The 24194-nt window shown below is 42.3% G+C and overlaps 3 protein-coding genes and 1 long non-coding RNA gene across 17 annotated transcripts in view; 2 read left to right on the top strand and 2 right to left on the bottom strand.

Moving 5' to 3' along the window:
* Positions 1 to 12423, bottom strand: part of LOC138147148 (kynurenine--oxoglutarate transaminase 1-like) — a 48334-nt gene extending 35911 nt beyond the window's left edge. For 11 of the 13 annotated variants that reach the window (XM_069069438.1, XM_069069449.1, XM_069069447.1 and 8 more), the window contains exons 1-2: positions 12274 to 12423; positions 7124 to 7300 (exon numbers count right to left, since the gene is read on the bottom strand). The gene's annotated coding sequence lies outside the window, so the exon portion shown is untranslated. The remainder of the gene's footprint in view (positions 1 to 7123; positions 7301 to 12273) is intronic. The other 2 variants (XM_069069443.1, XM_069069451.1) reach the window with 1 other exon arrangement.
* The window catches only part of SPOUT1 (SPOUT domain containing methyltransferase 1), a 151934-nt gene that overhangs the window by 90816 nt on the left and 36924 nt on the right, over positions 1 to 24194 (bottom strand). The gene's annotated exons all lie outside the window — the stretch shown is intronic.
* On the top strand, positions 16 to 7092 carry LOC138147152 (uncharacterized). 2 transcript variants are annotated; one of them, XR_011164717.1, is made up of 4 exons: positions 16 to 2256; positions 3556 to 3741; positions 4528 to 4650; positions 5866 to 7092. It is a non-coding gene; the product is annotated as an uncharacterized lncRNA (long non-coding RNA). The 2 variants fall into 2 exon arrangements; XR_011164718.1 differs by lacking the exon at positions 4528 to 4650.
* The window catches only part of LRRC8A (leucine rich repeat containing 8 VRAC subunit A), a 39100-nt gene continuing 27531 nt past the window's right edge, over positions 12626 to 24194 (top strand). Inside the window, exons 1-2 of the mRNA XM_069069429.1 lie at positions 12626 to 12763; positions 16248 to 16372. The gene's annotated coding sequence lies outside the window, so the exon portion shown is untranslated. The remainder of the gene's footprint in view (positions 12764 to 16247; positions 16373 to 24194) is intronic.

Genomic DNA, 24194 nt, shown 5'->3' with positions numbered 1-24194 from the left:
TCTTTTGTTAACCAAGTTCAGGAGACGGTCCATAGGACCCTAGGCAGCGGCCCTGGAATGGACATACTCATTAAGCAGTTGGTTAAGGAAGGCTTGCGCTCCAGGGAGGCAGCTGCGGTGGCATCCCTGCCATCGGAGGCCCCCTTGGAGGACGTCATAGATAAGTTAATGGACCTGCCCCCGGAAAATCCGATTGCACAGTTGGTTTGCACTGCCCAGGATAGGGACCGCCAGCTTGTACAGGCGCTGGAAAAATTGACAGTCTCGAATACAGAGAGGGAACAGAGCCTCTTGGCGGCTATACAACAACTCAGCTCGTCAGCCCAGAAAGGTCCCGGCAGGCAGGCTTGTTTTCAATGTGGTCAATACGGCCATTATAAGGCCCAGTGCAAAGCCACCTCCAGGGGAACATCTCCTAAGTGTTTTAACTGTGGACGCCTTGGCCACATAGCGCGGTTTTGTCGCGCCAAGAATAAACAGGGCAGCGAACAAGCCCCTTTGGAGACCGGGGTCTCCCCCGGATCTCAACCGCAGGGAAACGGCGGGTGGAGGGGCCCAGCTGCAGGGCCCCTCCCCCATCCTCATTAAGCGGCAATTATCCTCAGTTTGTAAGAGTCAGGGCCTCTCCTGGAAAACAACCCTCCACCTTTACACTTCCCCCTGGAGAGGCGATAACAGTCCCTGCCCATTTGCCTTTCCACCCAGCTGTAGTGACCGGCCTAGAAGGCTCTCCTGACTTTGAGGTCCCCACCCAAGTAGCAGAGGATATGGAGGCAATGTTGACCCTGTTTAATCCACACTGCCCGGTTCCAGGGTAATGTGGCAGGATAAGGAGGGCCAATGGCACGGCCCTGTAAAAGTGGTTGGAAGAAGGCCCGGCCACCTTTCCTTTTTTCCAAATAATGACCCAACAGCGGTACAGCAATGGGTGCCCCTTCACAAAGTTAGGGATCTTGATTAAGGCACCACCCCCGACAGGTTGGGGGGTGAGGAGAATTCTTGTTCTTCTTATCTTTCAGATTGTCGACTGACCCTCCTCATCTTGGGTCTCCTTGCTGAGAATGCCGTGACGGAATTACGCTGGGGACTGCTTTCCACCTTCCCGAGACCCATGCCTGTGACTTCTTCGGCACAAGTTTTTCCTCGTTTATTTACAGTTAACAACACCCTTAAGCTCCCTGTTCTGCGCCTCAACAATGACACTAGGCCGGTGGAAAGTAACAGGACAATATCACTTAATGGGACGTTATGTTTTCAAATCACACCCACAGTCGATCCGGAACTGTCACCATGTGTCGGGCTGTTTCCTCAGGAGGCTGTGTGGTCTGACCGCCTCAACTTTACAAGCAAGAAGATAAGACAATTAAGACTGGCTATTGCATCGGTGAATTCCACCTCTGTCGATCCTGCCGTTCTCTCCGGACTGTCTAAGTGGCTGCATGATGTTACAACCTGGTTTTCACAGTGGGGAGGCTTAACCTCCTCCACCGTGGTGTTTGTTCTTGTAATTATTTTGCTTTTGTATTGTGTTTGCAAGCTACGGCGCCGTCAGGATGGCTACATGCTTCTGACCCAACAGGCCCTTTTTACCCTCCAAGAGGGGGGAAATCCTCAGGTATGGTTCCAGGCCATGGAGGACGTGTGACACCTGGGGTAAGACGGGGGTGACTCCATGACGGGCAACTCCTCCCTCCTCAGCCGCCTAAGACAGGACCCAGGGTGTCGGTGTCCTAGGACGGGTAAGGTTTGAGTGAATCGGAGGTGACCTAAGCCAGAGGCCCCCGCACTGCACGTCAGAGTCCTTGGGACAGGACCCCTGAGTGGTAATGGGATTTTTCTGTGGTCTTTCGGGCAAGAAGCGTGGTCACCTGTGTCGCCTGTAGCGGGAAGCTTAGCAGCCTGCACTGCCAATTCTTTTGGCATATAGAATTTTCGTTTGCTTTAAAGAAAAAGGGGGAGTTGATGGGGGAGGGGGAGGGGTTTATGGGCAGTGCCATGGTTGCTTAAATGAATATGTATAAGCTTGATGGGGTGATCTCCATATAAGGCCATGAGGTGATCACCATATAAGGCCATAAATGTAAAACTGCGATGTGATTGGCTCGGATTCGCTATATATTTTCTTGTGTGAGAGGGCGCTCTCTCTCTCTCCGCCATGTAACTGTTGAAGAATAAACCACCCCGCTTCACTCCTCCGCCTTCTGTCTGGTGTTTTTTCCCCGTGAGGGGCCGGTGACGACCGAAGACCCGGGATGGGTAAGTGAGAGGGCCGTGGGGCTAGTCGTCTAGATCTGTTGTGAGGGCAAACGCCCGCAACAGTGAACTGATCTAATCATTCTGGAGAAGAATTTGGAACTATGCCCAAAAGACTATAAAAAATACCCTTGAATCCAGCAATATCACTACTAGGTCTGTTTCCCAAAGAGATCATAAAAAAGGGAAAAAGACCTATATGTGCAAAAATATTACTAGCAATTCTTTTTATAATAGCAAAGAATTGAAATTCAGGGGATGCCCACCAATTAAGGAATAATTGAACAAGTTGTGGTATATGATTGGGCTGGAATATTGTTATGTTATAAGATAGGATGAGCAAGATGTTTTCAGAGAAACTTGGAAAGACATAAATTGATGTAAGCAGAACCAGGAGAACACTGTATACAGTAACAGCAATATTGTATGATGATCAACTGAGTATGACTTAGCTATTCTCAACAATACAAAGATCCAAGACAATTCTGTTAGGACTTATGACAGAACATACTTTCCACCTCCAGAGAAAAAACTGTAATAGAGTCTGAATTCAGAGCTAAGTACACTATTTTTTACTTTATTTTTTCCATGCTTTTTTGGGGGGTCTTTGTTTTCTTTTACAACATGACTAATATGGAAATATGTTTTGCATGGCTGCACATGTATAATTTATATCAAATTGCTTGCTTTCTCAGGGAGGGAGGAGAAGTGGCATGGAAACAAAGAATTTGGAACTCAACATTTTAAAAAAGAATGTCAAAAATTATTTTTACCTGCAATTGGAAAAAAATATTTTTAAAAAATCTCCTCCCTAGGCTAAATCATCCCCAGTTCCTTCAACAGATCAGCTGATCTTCATATTACATAATTTTGATTCCCACACCATTCTGTTTGCCCTCCTTCAGCAAAGGGTCAGGTGTCTAAATCTTAGGGATCAGCTCCCTGCTGTGGGAAAAAGGAGGGAGTTGTTTCTGCATAAAAGCCAAGTTGCTAAACAAGATGCAGGTGCTTAAGAGGCAGCTGGAAATCATAAAGAAAATGAGAGGAAGGGGGCAGGGTAATGGGAGATGTAAAGGCGGGAGCCGGTAGAGCATCACGTGAGGATTTTAGTTGTTCTGGATAGGCTGCAAACCCTGCAGTACCCAGCCAATGGGGAAACAGGGAAGGGAAATGCAAATTGGGAATTGGGAATAAAAAGTTGTATATTTGTTTCATTGGGTGGGCCTACTTGAAAGGTAGCAGCTCTTGCAAGAGTGTTAAATAAAAGTCCTTCCCAACTCAACAGTGGCTTGTTTCTTACAGATTGGGGCTCATCCAGGATCCTGAGTGAAGGACAGCTGCGGACAAAGGACAGGGAGACTCGCATCATTGACTTTAAATAGTCCTGTGTATTGTCTACGGGTGTCCCCACTCAAGGGTTCAGGATCCCAGGACCACATTAAAGAAAGAGGCTGCTGTGGATCTAGCAACGCAGGGGGGAAGGAAAAGGTAGGCATTGCAACTGTAAGACAAATAAACACAGCACACAGGAGGGCTACTAGCACAGGTTCATTCTTGATCTGGTCAGACAAGAAAGATACTAAGAAGGGGTTAAAAATCTGACTTTATTCTAGTCTAGTTTTCTCAGAAGAGGATTGCTAATAATGGGAGGACAAACTTCTCCAGCCTTCCCTGATCACCCTTCTCACAGGGGCTGGCAAGATGGGGGGCAGGCAACTACCCCTATGTCTGGATGGGGACAATGGAAACAGACACAACTTGTGCATCCCCTTAAGTGCCCTCAAGCCTCAATGGGGGCCAGTTGAAGCAAACACAGATTTCCCCCAAACCTTGATGGGTTTCCAGCTTGTGCATTCAACCTTAAGGATCCCCATTCACTGACCAGGGCCCACCTGCTTTATAGGGCAACGGACAAAGAAAGCAAATTGCCAGCAATAGCCTCACATGTTTACATCACCTTATCCCTGTATGTCACTGCACAGCCACAGTGGATGTTTATATTATTTATCGTTATATAATGCTGCCCAAGCATGGTGGAGATGTTTTGAACCACAATTGTGGTTAACTGGTATCTAATACCTGCGAACAAGAGCTTGTTATGGCTATAGATCCTGGGAAATGGAACTTTAAAAAATAACAAAAATCTACTTTACATACTCTAAAATTCACCTTACTTACACCTACTAAATTTCCACTTGCAAGCTAATTTGTTGCAATAATTTGATATTGATGACAATTAGGTCTGAACCTGTGAATTTTGAATTTCATTCCTAGGTTTGTAGTGTCCTTGGACTGGCCATAATGGGGGCTTTCTGAGAAATAGTCAGCAGCTCAATGGGAGCAGCATCAGAGTTCTAAAGCTAATGATGAACACTAAAGCAATTAATGTAATGAATTGTAAGTGGGGAAGCTTTTGCTGTTTTTATCTAAATTCATTCCATGGCCTAACCATGAATTAAAATTAGTGTTTGAATTTATCATATGTATAAGATTCAATTCCTGAAGTGTTTCATTCCTCCAGATTAAGTATGTTTAGAGAAGGATAAATAAGCTTTAGAAACAGATGCCAATTTTTAGAGTAGGGACTTATGATCTTCATGTTGTAACTAAAACATATGTAGGAATGTGTGCAAACTACGCAAGGCTCACTTTAAAGATGTTCCCTAACCAATGTGAGATTATAGTCACATCTTGATTGTTGGAACTTGCTATTCAAGACCTTATGGGACTGTCAACTGACTGTTATTCTGAGTCTGATTCCAGGTATGGTTATCATACCTGGATAACTCAATAACTCAATATGATCTATGATGCCAGCAGCCCTGTGGGGCCTATGAACTGTATCTATGAACTGCAGAGGTTGTTCTCATAGGAAAGTTGGGAGAACAACTATTCTGCATGAACTGAAGTAGGATTCTCCTAACTCAGTTTCCCCACTGACACCTGGCAAACTTAAGCCTGGCTCAATGCAGTTGGCCATCTGCATCACTTTTTCCTGGAACTGACATGAAGTTAGGGAAACACTGTTCCCTTTTTTTTTTAGTTATATCCCTATTTTTTATGACAAATTTCTATAATAAAAAGTTTTGTAATCATAATATCACAATAGACTGATACTGGAACATCTGAGGTTACTATAGTAAGATACAAGTATAATGTTGAACTCTTTGGTCTAGAATTTTAGAATTAAGTATTTAGCCTGGACATCTGTTAAGGTCCTTTAATTCCTCATAATGGTATGGAGATAATTAGATCAAGGGCTTGTGAAACCAGGATATTATTGTTACTTAGTTAAATCATATCTATCTCCGTTTTGTGAAAAGACTGGCTTGTGGTCTATCTTATAAATGCCTTAAAAAGAAGCATCCACTTTAAGGGTTATTTATTTGAACATGACCAGAAGTTAGAACTGTTTTATGACTTGATATGTACTGTTTTAGAATTAATTACTCAATGTATTTATGTACGTATTAGATCAGCTATTAATTCCTTAGTGGAATCTCATTCCCCTGATAGGGGAATGAATAACAATTGGCCAAGGTTTCAATTTTAATTTTATAATGATAGAGACATAAGTTAGTGGTAATTTAAAATTGTTGATCAATTTTGTAGGAGAGTGGACACAGGAAAGAGGATGTCTACATAAAGATACTCTGCTGGAGACTGCTTAAACAATACTCAGACTAGAAAACTTCATCAGATGATGTGCTCCCCGTCCTCCCCCCAAGAGTTGTATGAGATGAGACTTCTGTGTCTTAAATGGACAATTTATTGTTTTCCTTTTCCTTTTGGGTCTCTGTATTTGTACTTTACTAAGTGGACTTCCCCCTTTAGAACTATCAACAAATCCATCAATCTTTCCCCTTTCCAAACCCCTTGATGGGATGTTTAGGATCATAGTTTTGCAAGTGGAAGTTAATAAGTCTCTATCTTGACTTCCTTAATAATAGTTGTCAGGGTATTGACAGCTGTAGGCTGTGGCATAATACCTTGTTTAGGGGAGTTGATACAGAGGTTAATTGAACCTACTAGATGAAGAGATTGAAGTGAACCCTAATTATGACAAGGAAAGTGAATTAAAACTAGATTTCTATGGTACATCGGAATAAGGTGCAGACCCAACACATGGTCAATAAAAAGAAAAGGGGGAATATTGTTGGGAGAACAAGGAGGTTGTTGCTTCTGCATAAAAGCCAAGTTACTAAACAAGATGCAGGTGCTTATGAGACAGCTGGAAATCATAAAAAAAATCAGGTGAAGGGGGCAGGGTAATAGGTGTAAAGGGGGGGCAGAAAATCACATGGGGAGTTTAGGTGTTCTGGATAGACTGTAAACCCTTTGGTACCCAGCCAATGGGGAAACAGGGAAAGGAAATGCAAATTGGGAATAGGAAATAAAAAGTTGGGTATTTGTCTCAAAGGGTGTGCCTACTTGTTAGGTACCTGCTCTTGCAAGAACATTAAATAAAAGTCCTTCCTAACTCAAGAGTGGCTGCATGGAGTCCTTGGTGAGATGCTTGTTTCTTACACCATCTTATGTGTTACATAGCTCTATATCCCTAGCAGCATTGAACATACTTAACTTTAACTTTAAACATATTAGCTCTGGGGCAGCTAGGTGATGAAGTGAATAGAGTACCAGCCCTGGAGTCAAGAGGACTTGAATTGAAATCCGGCCTCAGACACTTAACACAAATACTAGCCATGTGACCTTGGGCAAGTCACTTAACCCCAATTGCCCTCCCCCCCAAAAAAAGCGAAAAATAACACAAATACATTAGCTCCCCAACAAGTGTAATATTTGTTGATGAAAAGATCAAGTACAAGACAAGAAAGAGCACATAGAAGCCAGCTAACAGGTTAGCTGTTACCTGTAAACAACTCCTTTAGCTTTCCAAAAGAGCAGAGTCAGATCAGTAACTCCAGAAGCGAAATGTAAGCACCCAAGTGAGTATGGGAGGAATTAGGTCACCAGGAGCAATAGAGTGAGACTGCAGAAGAGATGACAGCAAACACTCCACTCTCAGGTGTCGAGTTTAATACTTTTCCTAGAAGGATAATAGGAGAGAAGCCATTTATAAATCTTCTCCCAGGGATGGCCAGAGAATCAAAATATTGAACCATAAGATATTAAAACTGGACAGGGACTTAAGAGACAGACTTCGTAAGGTTCCCACTCCCTCATAGTATAGGAATGAGGCATAAGGAGTATGATGACTTGCCTCAGTCACAGAGGTAGCAAGTGGTCCGACAAGGAAAAACCAAGTTGGGCTTACCTACTCGGGTAAGGGCTGGACCAGATGCCCTTAGTATTTCTCTCCAACTCTTTCTACAATTAAAATAATTTATTCATATGTAAGTAAGGAATGTGTGAGGTGAATTTTAGCCATTACCATACTCCATGCTGAGTACTATAATCATTGTTAGAGAATCCCAGACTTGCAGAAATAAGATGAAAATCATCTAGTTCAAACCCTACTAAATCATGAATCCATCCAGCAAATGGTCATCTAGCCTCTGCTTGATTACCTCCACTGACAGGGAACTCACTATTTTATCATGCCAGGCAGCCCTTGAGAATCTCATAGCTTGAATGGTTAAGAGGTTTTTCTTAGGTGAAGCTGAAATAAGTCATTTTTCAACTTCCATCCATTGCTTCTAGTTCTTTCTCCTGGAGTCAAGATAATCAGCCAACCAATCAATTAAAAAACATTTATTAAGCTCCTACTATGTTGCTAAGTACTGTGCTAAACATTAGGGATATAAAAAGAAGCAAAAGACAGTCCCTGCCCTCAAGGGATTTATAATTTAATGAGGGGGGAGAGATACAACATGCAAGCAAATGGATTTTGGATGGGACTTAGTGGGAACTAGGGAGATCAGTAGTCAGAGCAGAGGAGGGAGAGTGTTCCAGGCATGAGAGATGGCTAGAAAAAATGCCAGGAGACATTCAAATCTAATTCCCCCTTCCATATGACAGACCAATGTTTTGAAAAAGCTATCTCACATAGCTTCATACACCTAGACAAATACTGATGAAATTCCAAATTCACTAGAACCTAGATATCCCACTACTAATTCAAATGCACATACCACACACTGGACATTAGGAGTGCAGAATCTTTAGTATCAAAGGAATTATTCGGAGAGTCCCAAACCTTGCTGAGTCATTAGGTAGGTCCCTACAGAAGGATGCCTTTGTTTATTTTTCTTTCTCTCTGCCTTGCCTCTCCCACCAGATCTCTACTAGACTGGTTTGATTAGGATTCTGTATCAACAAAACTCTGGGTACAGGCTTAACCCAGGAAAAGCAATGTAGAATGTAGAACTGTCGACACTAGGCCAGTTATCCATCAACCCCTCAAAAGATAATCACCAAAGAAAAATTCAAATGGCACCTTGGTATAGTAGGATAAAAGCTGGACTTGCATTTAGAAGGGACATGGGGAATAATTCTGCTTTTACCACTTAACAGGTCTTGGATCATAGTAAGAATGATAATAAGGATGATGATGTCAGCAGCAACAAAAACAAAAATAGGTTTGCAAAAACAAAAACATAAAAAAAGGGTTTTATAAATATTACCTCATAACAACCCTCAGAAGTAGGTGACATTATTAGCCCTGATTTTACAGATGAGGAAATTGAGGCAGATAGAGGTTAAGTGACTTGCCCAGGGTTACACAGCTAGTAAGTGCTTTAGCAGGATTTGAAGTCAAGTTTTCCAAGTTTCCATCTTTTTCTTTTTTACATTATGTCCTTATTTGAGATTTATTTTTTAAAAATTCATTTTTATTTTAAAGTCCAAATTCTCTTCATCTCTCCTGCCCCTTCCTCACCCACTGAGAAGGCAAACAATATGACAATCATTATACAGGTGAAGTCATGCAAAACATTTCCATGTTGGCAAGAAAGCTAAAGGGGTTCAGTTTCATGACCTATAAAATTGGGATAAAACAGCTGTAATAGCAACATTACATCTGGTTGTTGTGAAGCTTGAAAACGATAATGTAAAGTGTTTTGTAAATCTTAAAGTATTGTGTAAATGTCAAGCTACTGGATTATTTCCAGTAGAATGTACACTCCTTGAGGACAAGGACTGTTCTTTTTGGATATCCTTAGTGCCTAGTACATACCGTGTTTCCCCGATAATAAGACCTATCCCGAAAATAAGCCCTCCCCCGAAAATAAGCCCTATTGAGATTGCTACTGTAGTGAAGGTGATCCCCTGCGCTACATGCTACATTACAATACCCTCTGTATGCACCGTCCCCCCCCCAGGTGAAACGCACGCCGCGCTCCGAGCTGCATCCAATCAGAGCTGCAGCAGTGAGCGCGTCATCCTGTTCTTTATTGAATTCATTATTGAATAAAGGTACATTTTTTTGTTCACATTTACCTGTTTATTAAAATTGCTGTCAATGTTCATTAAAATAAGCCCTCCCCTGAAAATAAGCCCTCTGGTGTTTTTCTGTCCAAAAAATTTAATAAGACAGTGTCTTGTTATCGGGGAAACACGGTAGTAGGTGCTGAATAAAATGTTTGCTAAATTTAATAAAATGGACCAGCAGTGTACCACAGAGATTCAAAGCTCCTACTGATGGTAGGCTGCAAGAGGATCTTCATATATTTTTCATAAATCTGCATGTCCATAGATGTTTATGAAAGTACTGTAGGTTAAACATGAAAATGAACCTTACTATTTACTAAGGACAGCAATCTCTTTAGCCCTGAGGCTAAATAGACAGAGAGAAAATTCCAGGTTTAAACCCAAGGACAAGGGCCTCTGTATTTTTGTCCCATGTTGTTATTTAACCCTTAGACTAGTGTTGAGCTTTTCATGTGGTTCTTATCAAGTGAGCTGTAAGCCTTCTAAATGCAGGAATTTTTTTTATGACAAAATCCATATAGGGTAAGGAATTCTGGATCCTCCCACCTCTTCAGAAGGAAATGTATCAGCTAATGATCTTTGGTTGCAGCCAGAAACCATAAGCTGTTACAAAGACATTTAGTATCTAATTGAAGGTTAGATATTAACTATTACAAAAACATAGTATTTAACTGAAAGTTCTCTAAGGGAAAACTCTTAGTAGTAACTGAAAAAAAATAAAGGACTTGGAGTTGGGGAGACCTGGGTTCCAATCCTGCTTCTGAGATTTATTAGCTGTGTGACCATGCTTCAGGCAGTTCCAATATAGTGTGAGGTTTGGGATTATGATACCTAAGTCTTAGTTTTACAACTCTGAGGAAGTCTACTCTATGCCTCTAAACCTCAGTTTCCCCAGCTGTAAAATGGAGATGACAATACATCTGCTGCTGCTGTTTGTCCTTTGTTCTGGAAGAGGACCATGACATCAGAGAGATGATGCCATGACAATCAAGTGAATTGGATTTAAGTAAGGACACTAGCTTCACTTTCTCCTCCAAAGCCATCTGGGTCCAGTGGCCAGATATGGATCAGGACAACTGGAGATGGCTTAGGATGCAGTGGTGGACCTTGGCCTTTTCAAGCTAAGGTCTTTAACAGGTCTCAGTGTGACTGAGGCAGCACCCATCCAGTAATTAAAGATGAATAAAAAACAACCTGCCCACGAGGAACCAAACTTATAGATGGGCAACACACAGCTTTCTTTCTTTCTTTTCTTCTCTCCCTATATTGGGTATCACACCTTACCTGTGGGTGCTTTGCCCAGATGGAATGTAAATTTTAATCTCTGATAATTCATTTATGACCTCTTCAACAGGGATAATCAGGAATGGCCTTGGGTAGGAGATGAAACTGGATTTCTAAAGGATTGTGGTCAGGCATGCTTCAGGAATATCACTTTGGCAGTGGTGTGGAGTATGGATCAGAAAAGGGAGAGACATGAAGTATGTGAGATCAATTGCATTGTAATAGTCCAGGCAGGGGTGATGTAGGACTGAAGTAGGACTGTGACCCCCTGAATTTAGAGAGAATGCATATGAGATGTTGTCTAGGGAGAATCAACAGGACCTTGCAAGTGATTGGCTGTGGGGAGTGAATTAAAGATGAATTAGAGATGAATTTTAAATCTGGGTAGCTTGAAGGATGGGGAATCCTATAGAAAATCTATCCTGATTCCTCTAAATTCCTAATATTTTCCCCAACCCCACCCCCCTTTTGTTGCTGTTCAGTTGTGTCATACTCTGGGGCAAAGATACAGAAGTATATCACCATTTCCTTCTCCGGCTCATTTTTACAGATGGGTAAACTGAGGCAAACAGGGTTAAGTGACTTGCCCAGGGTCACACATCTAGTAAGTGTCTGAGATCAAGTCTGAACTCAGGTCTTCCTGACTCCAGTCCTGCTCTATCCTCTGAGCTGTATTTACACAAATAGGGTCAGCTAGGAGGTACAGCATTCAGATCACTAGACCTTGATTCATAAAGACCTAAATACAAATCTTGCCTCTGATACAATTTACTTATATTCGAAGTTCCCTCCTTGAATGTAATGTAATGGCCCCTTGAGGGCAGAAGCCCTTCAATTTTCTGGATCTCTGCAGCCCCATCAGGAACACAGTGCCTAGCACTTAATTAAGGGTTTTTTTTGTATGAATTAATTAATGAGAGTGGGGAGGGGAAGCGCTTTAAGGTTTGAAAAGCACAGGACAAATAGGAGCTATTATGATGATAAAGGTGACGACCAGTGACTGACATTGGACAGTGACCTAGAAAAGGTAAGTGACCAGGCTCAAGGTCGCACAAACCTAGGCAGAACCGGCGGGCTAGAACCCAGGTTTCTTAGTTTCCAGAACGAGACAGTTTCCAGTCACCGCACGGAACCCCGAGACAGCAAAGAGCCCAGCTCGGGTGGCGTGGGGCCTGTCAGTGTCCAGTGATTCCTCCTGCTCTGGCTGGTACCCAGCCTGCGCAAGTGCACTGCCCTGTGACAGGCACACGACTCGCTTAGCACTTGCACTCCTGGTCTCTAGAGGCTCCAGGTAAGTTGGCATGCATTCGTCCTATTGTTTCCAGTAGTCCGGGAAGAGCTACTCACCTGGCACCCACGCGCGCGAGGCTGCAGGGGAGGAGAAAGTTTGGATTGCAAAGACCTTGCTTACCCCCCAAGCAAGACTCAGGCTAACCTGGAGTTACTGTCCCTTTAACAGCCTTCCGCTAGCTCTTATTTATTTATTTATTTATTTATTTATTTATTTATTTTTAAACATCCGCCCTTAAGTAAGATGGCGCTGTCAGGGAGACTGTGTGTTGTCTGAGAGTCCTTCACAAACATGGCTACGCCTCGTCTCTCTCTCTCTCTCTCTCCTCCCCCACGTCACTTTCTTATTAGGCGGTGGGAGGGGCTGTTCCCTCCTCCCTTCTTCATCCCCCGCTACCCCCTCCTAAGGCGCCGTAGGTGACGTCACGTCCGGGGCGGAGGAGCCCGAGTGGTGCAGTGAGGGGACAAACAAAAGGAGCCGCCGGCCGGAGGAGCCGGCGGGGATCGAATCGCGGAAGGGCGCCGGGAGGCTGCCGGGCTCTGCTGCGTAAGTGTTGGGGCCGGGGGCCTGGGGCCGGGGAACAGACTGGGCCAGTGCTGTCACAGTTACCCCCCAACCTGGGCCGGGGAAGGGCTCTCACGTTAGGAGGTGACGGAACCCTGTCCTAGGCGCCTAGGGGAGAAAGGGAGGTGCCAGGCTCATCCCCTTCGTTGGGCTCTCCCCCGCCTTTCCTTTGGGGGTGTCATTCAGCCCTCCCCCAGCATAGAACCTCCTTTTTGCTTCCGAGCTGTCATCTGGCATTGTTGAGTCCTTTTCCTTTGGGGGCGTCACCTAGTTTGGGGGGGCATTCACTTTGGGTGTCGGTATCTCCTGCTTTGGGGATCATTTCGCTTTGGGGGTGTCACTCAGTTTCAAAGATCTCTTGGCCCTATTGGGAAGATATTGCTCAGCTTTGGAGTGTCCCCCTTCTCGGGGACGGGGGGGGGGGCTCTTAAATTTTTCTTCCCACCCCATTCCCTACGTGGGCTGAGGGGTTGGTCTGGGGCTCCTACACATTCAGCATTTGTTCCGTAGAGAATCAGTATTGCAAACTTTCCAAAACTGAAAAGGATCTGGGAGATCATCCACAATCCCTTCATTTACAGAGAGGGAAACTGAGTCTTCCAGAGAGCTGGGTGGTACTTGGTAAATATCCCGCGGGGAGTAAATGACAACAGCATCTACCCGGCATGGTGGGTAGGACAAAAAATTATTTCTCCACTCACGCTCCGGGCCCAGCCCAGTGTGCAGATCCTTGGTGTTGCCTTAAAGTGTTAGGGGCCTGGTCTCTTGCCTTGGAAGGGCAGGAGGTAGGAGAGGGAGCCTAGACTTGGAAGGAAGAGGTTCTGTTGCAGGGGCCCTGGTGGTAGTAATTTACAGGTTGTAGTCTCTAAAGTGGAAGGAAGGTCATCGGTCCTCTAATCAGATCCCTTGCAGAAGCATGAATATTGGTCCACCACATGGCTGGCAAGCAAGCTTTCTATTGAAGACCTCCCAGTGATGTGGAACTCCCTCTCCTCCGATGCATCCTGTTCAAATTTTGGACAGCTCTTATTGTTAGGAAGTTTTCTTTAGATTGAGATTACAGAACTCCCTGTAATTTCCCATTGTACCTAGTTTTGCTCCCATGAGGTCAAGCATACATATATCTACTTATCTCCCTCTTTCACATGAAAGCCCTTTAGATACTTGAAGACAGTGTTGTGTTCCCTCAGGTCTTCTTTTCTGGGGGTTGAGAGATTGTTGTTGCTATTTTTTTAAAACTCCCCAACCATTACCATTTTCCTTTCCCTTGGGCCTTTGGAAGAGAAGGTTTGGATAAGGATCTTGCTCCTTTTGGCAAGGGCTACCAGTTAAGTCATTGGATACTTAATACTCATTGCAGAATTTTTTGGTGGTCCCCCGGTGCTCAACTGATGCCATCCTGTTTGAGAGGGGCAGAGGGAGACCTTGGCTTCTCCTGGTTTAAGGAAAGGGACTTAGGGTAATTCTATTTGGGAAAGTCTTTGACAAGTATTCTTCTGTTCCCTGGTCTCATGGAAGCCTTTGCATTAGGAGTTGGCAGGAGAACAAATGGGAAAGGAAATAGAAATTAAATTGAAATTGGTACATGGTTTAAAAAAATCTCCTTGTGGCTTCTTCTTTTTTCCTGTTAAATTTAGTATCTGTTGTATTTATCTGAAGCATCTATGCTGCTTCCTAATAAATAACACCCCAGCCTCACCAGATCATAGGATTTAGAATTGAAATGGACAATTTTAGATCTTATTTAGTTCAGTTAACTTATTTTGCAGGTGAGCAACCTGAAGGCTAGAGCGAGGAAGCAGTTTACTGAAGGTTGAATAATTAGTAAGTTGCAGAGTAAGGATTCAAACCTAGGTCATCTGATTCTATCCAGTGCCCTTTCCACTACACCATCTTACCTTCACTCCAAAAGCCAGGTAGTCAGCAAAGTATTCTGATTAGAGAGTAGAGGGGTATGATGATATTTCCTGTATATAGAAAGCTGGTATTTCAGAAGCTGTCATGAGGGGGCAGTTCTGCAGAACCTGGCAATGCAGATGGCAGGGTCATATTAGCATCATAGGCATGAAGGTCAAATTCTTCCCATAAGCAAAGGTTTTTGGGTGTGGAAGGACAGATGGTTTGTTGCAGAGGAAATGAAGTTGAAATGATGTTCTGTTTGTGTGTGCTCACTACATTTCACTGGATAGTCTCAAGACTGACCATGTTAGTATAACCCAGTAATTAAGCAAGGTAAAGTTGTTTCAACCTTACTTTGTGGGGAAAAGTCTTAAAAAGTTATTTCCCTTTTCCCGGGACATCCCCCTGAATGGGAAGTAACTCCCTGTACCTCATAAAGTTGGGTTCACAGGGTTGAAATAACTGTATCTTACTTAATTACTGGGACATCTTAAAACATTCTAACTTAAGATTGGTCAGAGGAAAACAGTAGACCAAGAAGTATTTTTTGGTTTTCTTGTAACTATGAGCAGAGAAAATTTAGCAGAGAAGCATGGTAGCTCTCTTCATGTAGGTGAAAGAAGGTTCAAACTTGTTCTTTTTGTTCCCAGAGGGTAAAACTAAGTAGTAGTAATGGATAGAAGTTAGGGAGAGGCAGGATCTTAGTTTGATGAAATGAAAAACTTTCTGCAAATCAGAGCTATCCAAAATTGGAGCTGCCTTAAGCAGTTTTTTCCCCAGTCACTAGATGTCTTGTAGTGGGGACTGGAAGAGAGCACATCAGAGATCATTTGCTAGTGGGCGGGAGAGAGGAAAGGGATCCCTGCTTAAGTGCAGGTTGGATTAGATGACCTCTGAAGTCCCTTCAAACTCTGAGATTCTGTGAATCATTTACCAAATATTCATTACATACTTCTGTGTACACAGAGCAGAGTACATCAAGAAGTATTTATTTGAGTACCTACTGTGTACAAGGCACAGGGGATAGCTGCAAAGACACAAATGGAGCAGGTCCTACCTTCTAAGGAGAATACATGTACTGTAGATATAGAAATTTAAGTTAATTTGAGAGGGGAGAGAGTCTAACAATTGGGAGTTGGTATGCTTTAGGGCTTTGATTCTGCTGTGAATCCCAACAGGAATCATTCCTTCCCTAAACTGTCTCCTCCCTAACTTCTAATCCCAATCTGGCAGCATTCCCACTATTTGAAGTTTGTCTTCCTTGCTATGGAATACCATCTTCCTTAGGGAATTTTGGCAATAATAATTCCTGGAAATTTTTTTTCCTTTAGTAGCTAGCCAGAGCCTTATTCCTTTGTGACATCGATATAAGCAATGATTATGCTCATTTTATACCTAAAAGGGACACTGAGGTACAGGTTAATTCACTTTAAGATGTCACAGTGAGTTGAGAGCAGTTTTGGGTAGTAGAGTCCTGATCCTCTGATCAGGATCCTTCTTATCTCTGGTTTGAGTTACTGCTTCTTGCTACCTCCTTTATTGATGCTAGGTTCTTATTTCCTTACAGGGGGGCTGCTTCCATGGCGCTTGGGGAATGTGGCGCTTCAGAACCAAATCAGAATCCAGTCCATACAGATGCTGTCCAACTCCAGCACAGAGGACTGAAGTGTAGATAGCAAAACCAGCTGCAAGGTAAGTGCCATGGCTTACTTTCTCATGTTCCCCCTTAATTTTTAAGCCTAAGGGGCAGGAGCCAGTTAAATTTTACTGGGGCTCTAAGCATGAGTAGGAAGGAACTGAAATATCTTATGTCAGGCTTGAGTGTGGCTGAGGGCAAAGGCCAACGATCTCTGTATTCCTCTGGTATCTATTACTGTATTACTCTGGAATTCTGGTGGAAATTAGAAATAAAGGAGAGTAGTTCTTCTCTTTCTTTGATTTCATTTCTGTCTGGTTATTATTGTACTACTTAAATGTGAAAATGAAGTATATTGAGAGATCTTTTACATAGATCCAGTCATATAGAATGGTCTTTGAGAGCTCATCTTGGAGACTTCTTCTAAGGGTCTTTGGCTAAAATCCTGGCTCTTTTTCCTGTCCCTAAATCTGAATTTTGTTATTTATCATCAGGATTTGGATCAACGAAAAGGAAACCGTCTAAGTCTAGTGTGACTTATCAGGTTTTCTTGCTTATTAGGAACAAGATCACCCAATCTTAGTCTTGCCCAGCAGGAGTTTCCTGCTTGTTTTCTAGGCACTCTCTACCCCCTAGGGAAGCAGAGGTCAGGGACTGTAATCTTTGCCATTCCTTTCAGCAGGGAGGCTAGGCAGGAAGCAAAGCATCTTGCTTTTCTTGGGTAAGAATTCCTTCTAACGGCCAGGGACATCCTGACTGAAACAGTACAGGTTCCAGGCTATATTGTTTTCCTTGAGAAGCAAATACTAGTGGACAGAGAAATAGAAATGCTGTCTCTGGCTTGGCAGTGTGATTTCCTCTGAGAACAGAACAGTCCCTGATAGCAATATTCTCATCCCAGAGAGACAGATTTTATCTTGGAGGACATTTTGGTTATGGTCACTCTTTGTCCTAACAGAGATTTTTTTAAAAATTTCAAGTATTTACATTTTTAAAGATGGGAGAGTGTGTGACTGGTTTGGGAGTCATTTCTTGGATGGTGATGAGAAATCCTGGGGAGGCTTCATCCCCAAACCAAAGGATGAAGCCTTGCTGATATTTATAAATCATGTTAATAGAATGTCTTGGTTGGGGGGCCTTAGTGTGTTCTCCTAGGGAGAAATTTCTATTATTTATGGAGGGAGGAGTGTATGGTAGTTTGGAAGGATGTAGAAAAAGCCACAAAATCCTTTGCTTGTATGTTATTCTTAGGATTTCTCTTTTTGCCTAAGGATGTTTTCAAAGGTTTACTTTAGCCCTCCTTTGGTATTCACTCTTCCTTTTCTTTGATGCCTGTTCTTATCTTCTAAAGTAGGACCCATATTGTCAGAGATCCTTCAGGAAGTCTCTGTTGTCAATCCCTAATTCCTTCTCTATCTGAATCTATGCTAAATCCACCTTTACCCTTGGCATCTGAATTATTATAAGGTACCTAAACCCAGTTTTCTTTCTAGAAGCGCAGCAGAATGTCTAGACTCTTAAGTGTTTGTGAATAATAATTCTTAAGATTAAGAGAATCAGATCTTGTCCAACCCCCTTATTTAGTAGATGAGGGAACTGAAGCCCAAGGAGATTTGCCCTAGGTCATTCAGGTCACAAGTAGCAGAGGGGGATGGGCACTTGAAGCTCCTGACTCTCCAAATCCAGGGCTACTCCATCTCCATCCCATAGCTGAAGTTGCTGAGCTGTCTTTATGGGGTTGGGTGGGATGATGTTGCTTATTCCTTAGTGATGTCATTGAGGGGCTGAGCTCTTCCTTGGAACAGGGGGTGGGAGAGGTTTCAAGAAGGGTTGAGGCCTTTTTTTCATTAGACAAGTTTTTGCTCTTTTTGGATTTCTTTGCTAATGTTCCTTAACTGTTTTACTTGAGTGAGTGTGTTTGTTTTTAAAGGTCTCTGGAGTGCTTGAAACCTCAAGATTAAATGTATTGATACAATTTAGCTTCACACCCAGAGTGGCATTCAAATAGAGTGAAGTGGTTGTAAAATTCCATTATTTTCACATGCCACCTGGATGCCCCCAGAGTCCTAACTGCCAAGCCTTTAAGGAATGATGAGGGATGATGAATGGCTTGATCATCAGCTGGTGTGAAAGACTAGCTTTGATCTCTTTTCTCTTGCATCATTCTACCAAGTATCTGTAATAGGATCCTTTGGAACTTGCCTTTACTTACTGTTGGCATCAGGATACTGCTTCCAGTATCAGGTGAAGGATAGTCAGTCTTGTCACTGAAAGCTGGATTACAGCAAGGAGAGATTATAGGTTTCTGAGGCCAGAAGGCATTGGATCTGTCCTTACAATCTCTCTCCTTATGTTCAACTAAATTGTTCTGAACTGATGGAAGAGTAGTTTTGTCTTGTTCCCCAGTATCACAGAGGGAGAAGAAACTACATACAGCATTACTGGGGAAGTTATTTAGGCATTTCATTACCCGTCTAGGAAGCCTTAGTTGTCTCTGAGGTGAGCTGCTCTTTGGAGCTCTCTTTTTCCTCTAGCAGATTTCTTTCTCCTTGCTTGTCAGGACAGGCTGTCTGGTGACTCAGTGGATGCATTCCCAGAGGTTCAGCTAAACAATTCTGTAGGTGCTACCTTTAATAGGCTCTCACTGAGACCTAAGTTCCTTTTGGTTCTGGGAAATGGCACCATTTCTCGTCTGGTTGACCTAGGGAGCTGTCTAGGACTTATATATTTGCAGGACCTGAAAATACTCAGGTAGACTCAAGAGCTATCTCTTGCTGATCTTCTGTAGCTAGTTGGCAGAGGAGCTTTGAGCTTGATGGCTGCCCTTGTCCTGAAGCAATAGTCTGGCAGCTTGGAGAGACAAAAGGGGGATAGTGTGTTTGTGTTTGAAATACAAGGTAGCTTTGGCTAAGAGAGAGGGGAGTTGATAAGAAGAAGAGATTGGTGCCTCTTACTCAACATTCCCACCATGTAAATGCCAGTGTTTCCTTCAGTAAGTTTGCTAAAAAGGAAAACCTTTTTCAAAAGACTTGAATGTAGCTCTAAGAATCACTTGAGAGCTAAAATTTGGCATGGAACTGTAATCAACTCAATCTAGGGGAAAGATCTTACTTCTGTAGTCAGCAGAGGGTGTGGCTGTTCCTGGGGGTGCAGGGGAAGTGAGGAAAAGATCAACTCAAGAAGCACTAGCCCCCATCCCAGCTGGCTGACTCACTCCACAGTTGGGTGTGGGTGACCTGAGGCTATCTATGTACCATTTGCTTGGAAGTTACTCTTTGTGATGACTGGTGAACTCAGCATGGGGGGCACAACCCTTCCTCTCTCTTGTAGCTCCCTTCTACTAGAAGAAAAAGAAAACAGTGCCCCCATCATCATCTGCCTATGTGTCTTTCCAATTTGTAGGCATATATGGGGAGGATAGGGAGGCAGTGTGTATTTTTGTGTATTTCTGTGTCCACTTTTCCCTGTCCATAGCTGACTTCATTCTGGGTTAAGGACTAGGTGACTTAATACCCATTTCCAACTTATATTAAATCAGCTTCTTAGAAATTATTCTTTCCTGGGAAAGTGTTACAGAAAGACAGCTGGAAATGAATTGTTCCAGCCTTCCTTTTCTTTTAACTCTGAGTTAGAGAGGATTGGGGGATGGGAGCTTCTCCTCCTCACTCAACTTGGGAATCTTTCTTTTTTAAAATTTAATTTTATCAATTTTTAAATTATTTATTTTTAGTTTCAATATTCACTTTCATTAGATTTTGAGTTTTAAATTTCCTTCCCCTCTCCCCAGGAAGGCATGCAGTCTGATATAGGCTCTACATATACATTCATATTTTACATATTTTCACATTAGTCATGTTGTGAAGAAGAATTGGAACCAATGGGAGGAACCACAAAAAAGAAGAAAAAACAAAACGACAAAACGAGAGAGCAAATAGTATGCTTCCCTCTCCATTCAGATTCCAAAGTTCTTTCTCTGGGTGTGGATAGCATTTTTGAGAATCTTTCTTGATCAAACTTTTTCTTTCTGTTAAACAGAAGGAGATCTCTATGTGCTGTTTACCCAGGCCTTCAGGTAGCAAAGCCCAATCAAAAGTTAAGTTCATGTGGGTTTAGGTACATGTTGCTTAGGTGGAATATTTGGGTGGTCTCTTTATTAGGAGCAGAATCCTATTCATTTAACCCACAATTAAGTCTTGCTGTCTCTCCTGGATAAAAATCCCAGAGAGATGGACTACAGTAAGGAGGGATGGAAACAAATAACTTTGGATTAATACTGTTGACATTTGAGTGTGGCTTAAGTGTATACAAAAACAGTAACTATCACAAGGTGACCAGGGTATTACTTCAGAGAACTGAAATGGAGAGGAGACTTCTCCAGCTGTTCTTCTACATGTGATTCTCCATAGCCCTATGAGATAGTACATGTATACCTAGGGGTCCTATCTCTATTCTGCCCCATTCTTGGAGTTTTCCTTCCTTTGCCACCATGTCAGTGTGACTACAGCCATTATGCTACCAGGTCTGGTGGTCTATGCCACCCAAGGTGTCCAGAATTAGTATAATATATGTGTCATCTTCCTAACAGCAATCTCAGAGTCTGTCTGTCTCTGTCTCTCTTTGAAATCCCCACTCTTATTTTCTACACAACCAGATTCGCCCCAGGTAAAGATTCTGAGTGCATTAGTAGAATACATTCAGTAGGTGTGTGCCATATGTTGGAATCTGATGCTTCCTGAGTGCATTAATAGAGAGATTAGATTTCAAGTTTCTCTGCCTTTCCTGCTCCTATTCTTATGGAATTCTGACTGTGAGAGGAAGTCATCAGGGTTATTTCTCAGATGACCTGGGGACTGCTAGTATACACAAGGGGTCCCCAGGTGGTCAGAGGCCCCAAGAATTAGTATTTTTAAAAAGGGCATTCATAGACTTCTCTAGCAAGAACAGGCAGTTTACACAGTATCTTTTATTGGTGCCTCCCCAAAAGCAGCACCTCCATTCGGAGGATTTTTTGCATAGTTCTTGTGGGAATAGATGTACCAAGTGGTCCCTAGAGACTTTAGGCCCTGCTAAAGTGGCCTGGAAACTGAATGTTTGAGAACTCCTGTAGTCAAACAACACAAATTTGGTAAGTGCCTATTTATAGTCCTCTAGGGAAAGAGAGTAACCCTACCTCAGCAGCTGGTTGGTTCTTACCACTTTTATATATCTAAGAAATTCTTTGTAGCTCACTAATTCCACCTTGCTGCCTTTTCAAAACACTACTTTGAGATTCCTTTGCTCTACCCCATGACACTCTGACTCTTTCTCCACCTTTTAGTGATTGCTGCTGCCTCCTGCCTTCTACCTACCCAGTGAGAGTCACAGTTTCATTAAGAACACTCTAACATACTGGGAGAATTGAAGTCAGGGACACTTTTTTTTTTAAATGAAATTAACAAAAATCAAGTAGCATCACTTTTATTTTATTTTTTTTTTAAGCAATCGGGGTTAAGTAACTTGCTGAAGGTTACAAGGCCAGTTATTTCTGGGTATGGTGGTAAGTATCTGAGCCCAGATTTGATCCCCAGGTCATCCCGACACTGGAGCCGATGCTCTTACTCGCTGTGCTACCTGACCGCCCCGTAGCATCACTTTTAAAAAAGATTGTCTCCTCTTATTTTACCTAAAAACCCTTTCCAGACTTAATACTTCCTCAGAGACCTTTCCTTCTTTTCACCTTCCTCTCTTCCCCTTCCCTTCTCCTACCTCCCTTCTCATCTTCAAATGGATTATATTGTCTGTCATCCACAGGTGTCAGATTCTGGGCTGGGCTGGGCACTATACTGGGCAAATTAAATGTCTACAACACAGTGTAGGGCCCAAAGCAGGGGTTCACTTAATGCTTGTTGAGTTGCCTTCCCTAACTCATAGGAACTTTACAATTTAAAACTGACAGATGCAGTTCTGAGGGAATTAGAAATAATAGAAAAGCCAAGCCTGAGGATCAAAGAACTGAATTTTTTTTTTTCTTTTTTAAAAAAATATTTATATTCCAGGTTCTCATCTTTTTTTCCTTCTAGATCCTTTCCACATCATTTTGTTTTTTGGAGCATGGAGTAAGTTTTCCCCAGAATGGAACTTTATTTAATTAAATACTTACTGATACCTCCATTTTATATCATTTATATTTTCTAAGAGACCCCTTTTTTTTTCTCCTCCCAGAAAGCCATCTTTTTTTTTAAACAAAGAAATAAGAAAGAGGGGAGAATAAAAGAACTTAACTTTTAAGAGGTAAGAGATTTCCCCAATATGATAAATGGTCAAAGGATCTGAACAAGTTTAACAAAAGACAATCAGTAACCATATGGGGAAAAATAGGAAAAATCACTAGTGATATAATGTAAGTTAAAACAACTATGAGGTTTCATTCCACTTCCATCAAATTGACAAAGATGAAAAAGCCATCTTGATCTTTGGACTAAGAAGGTCCAAAGACAGATAGGTTCCCTGAATACCAAAATATTAATGGCACTTTGTCAGTAGCAGAAAATTGGAAGCAATGTGGATGTATGGACGGTTGAGTACTGAACAAACCGTAGCTTATTAGTGAAATGGAATGCTGTTGTACAGTAAGAAATGACAAATAACAAATAATTCAGGGGAACATGAACATGAGAAGACTTACACTAACTGATAATGAATGGAGAAAGGAAGAGCAGAACAGTAGTTGTAATGACTCCAATAATGTAAATGAAAATAATACTTGAGGCAGCCAAACTCAGATTTATTTTAGTGAATAATCTTGATCCCTAGAAAAGATGAGCAACTGCACAAAAAATGTAAAAAAGTGTATAAAGTTGGGTGAAGGTCAATAGGTACAGAATTGTGTCCCTGCTATATCATACTTTGTGGTTCTGTCCTGCTTAACTTACTTTCTTTGTTATAAGGGAGGGTTCTATAGAGATAGTGTGATTTAGTGGATAGTGTGTTGGTCTTGTAGCTAGTTAACCCTGGGCAGATCCATTTAACCGCAGAGTGGTCCAGGAAACTAAGGTTTATGTTGCAGAGTACATCAGCAGTGGTAAAGGGAACATCTTATCTGAAGTTCCCAATAAAATCACAGATCCAGACCAAAAAAGAGAGAGTTCAATGGTCAGAAGAGTGAATTGGGAAATGATTATGATAAAAACAACAAAAGACATTATAAATTGTTTGTTTGTTTGTTTTGCTTTTTGGAGGGGGAGGGCAGGGCAATTGGGGTTAAGTGACCTGCCCAAGGTCACACGGCTAGTAAGTGTTAAGTATCTGAGGTCACACTTGAACTCAGGTCCTCCTGAATCCAGGGCTGATGCTTTATTTTTATTCACTGTGCCACCTAGCCTCCCCTCGTTATAACTTTTTTTTGGATTTAAGACATTTGAGAGGCACTTTGAGAGGCTGAACTAGAAAAGAGAGAACAGAGACTCTTGTGAAAAGGATGAGGCTAAAAGGGATAGTGATAGGAAGGAATGCCTTCTAGTAGAGAGAATGCTGGGTGGTGGGCTGTGAGGATTAGGAAATTAGTGATTAGGCAAGAACTTAGTCACAAAAGATTAGCACCTGGTTCTTGACTACAGGTTTCAGGACCTGGTGAGTAGGCAGATGGTGAATAGTTTGGTGCATTGTAGGGAGTGACTCTGGGGAGCTTCAAAACTGGAGCTAGTCTAAATCACTATTGTTTAAAGAAATGCAAATTAAAACAACTCTAAGGGACCACCTCATACCTGTCTAGTTGGCTAATATTGATGGAAAAGGAAAATGATAAATGTTGGAGAAGATGTGGGAAAATTGACACAAATTCATTGTTGGTAGAGTTGTGAACTAATCCAACCATTCTGGAAAACAATTTGGAACTGTACC

The sequence above is a fragment of the Petaurus breviceps genome, unplaced genomic scaffold, assembly GCF_028583685.1.
Source record: "Petaurus breviceps papuanus isolate PSGF00001 unplaced genomic scaffold, PetGlider_PUasm1.0 90779, whole genome shotgun sequence".
NCBI lineage: Eukaryota > Metazoa > Chordata > Mammalia > Diprotodontia > Petauridae > Petaurus > Petaurus breviceps.
This window is presented reverse-complemented; position numbering and strand designations above follow the sequence as displayed.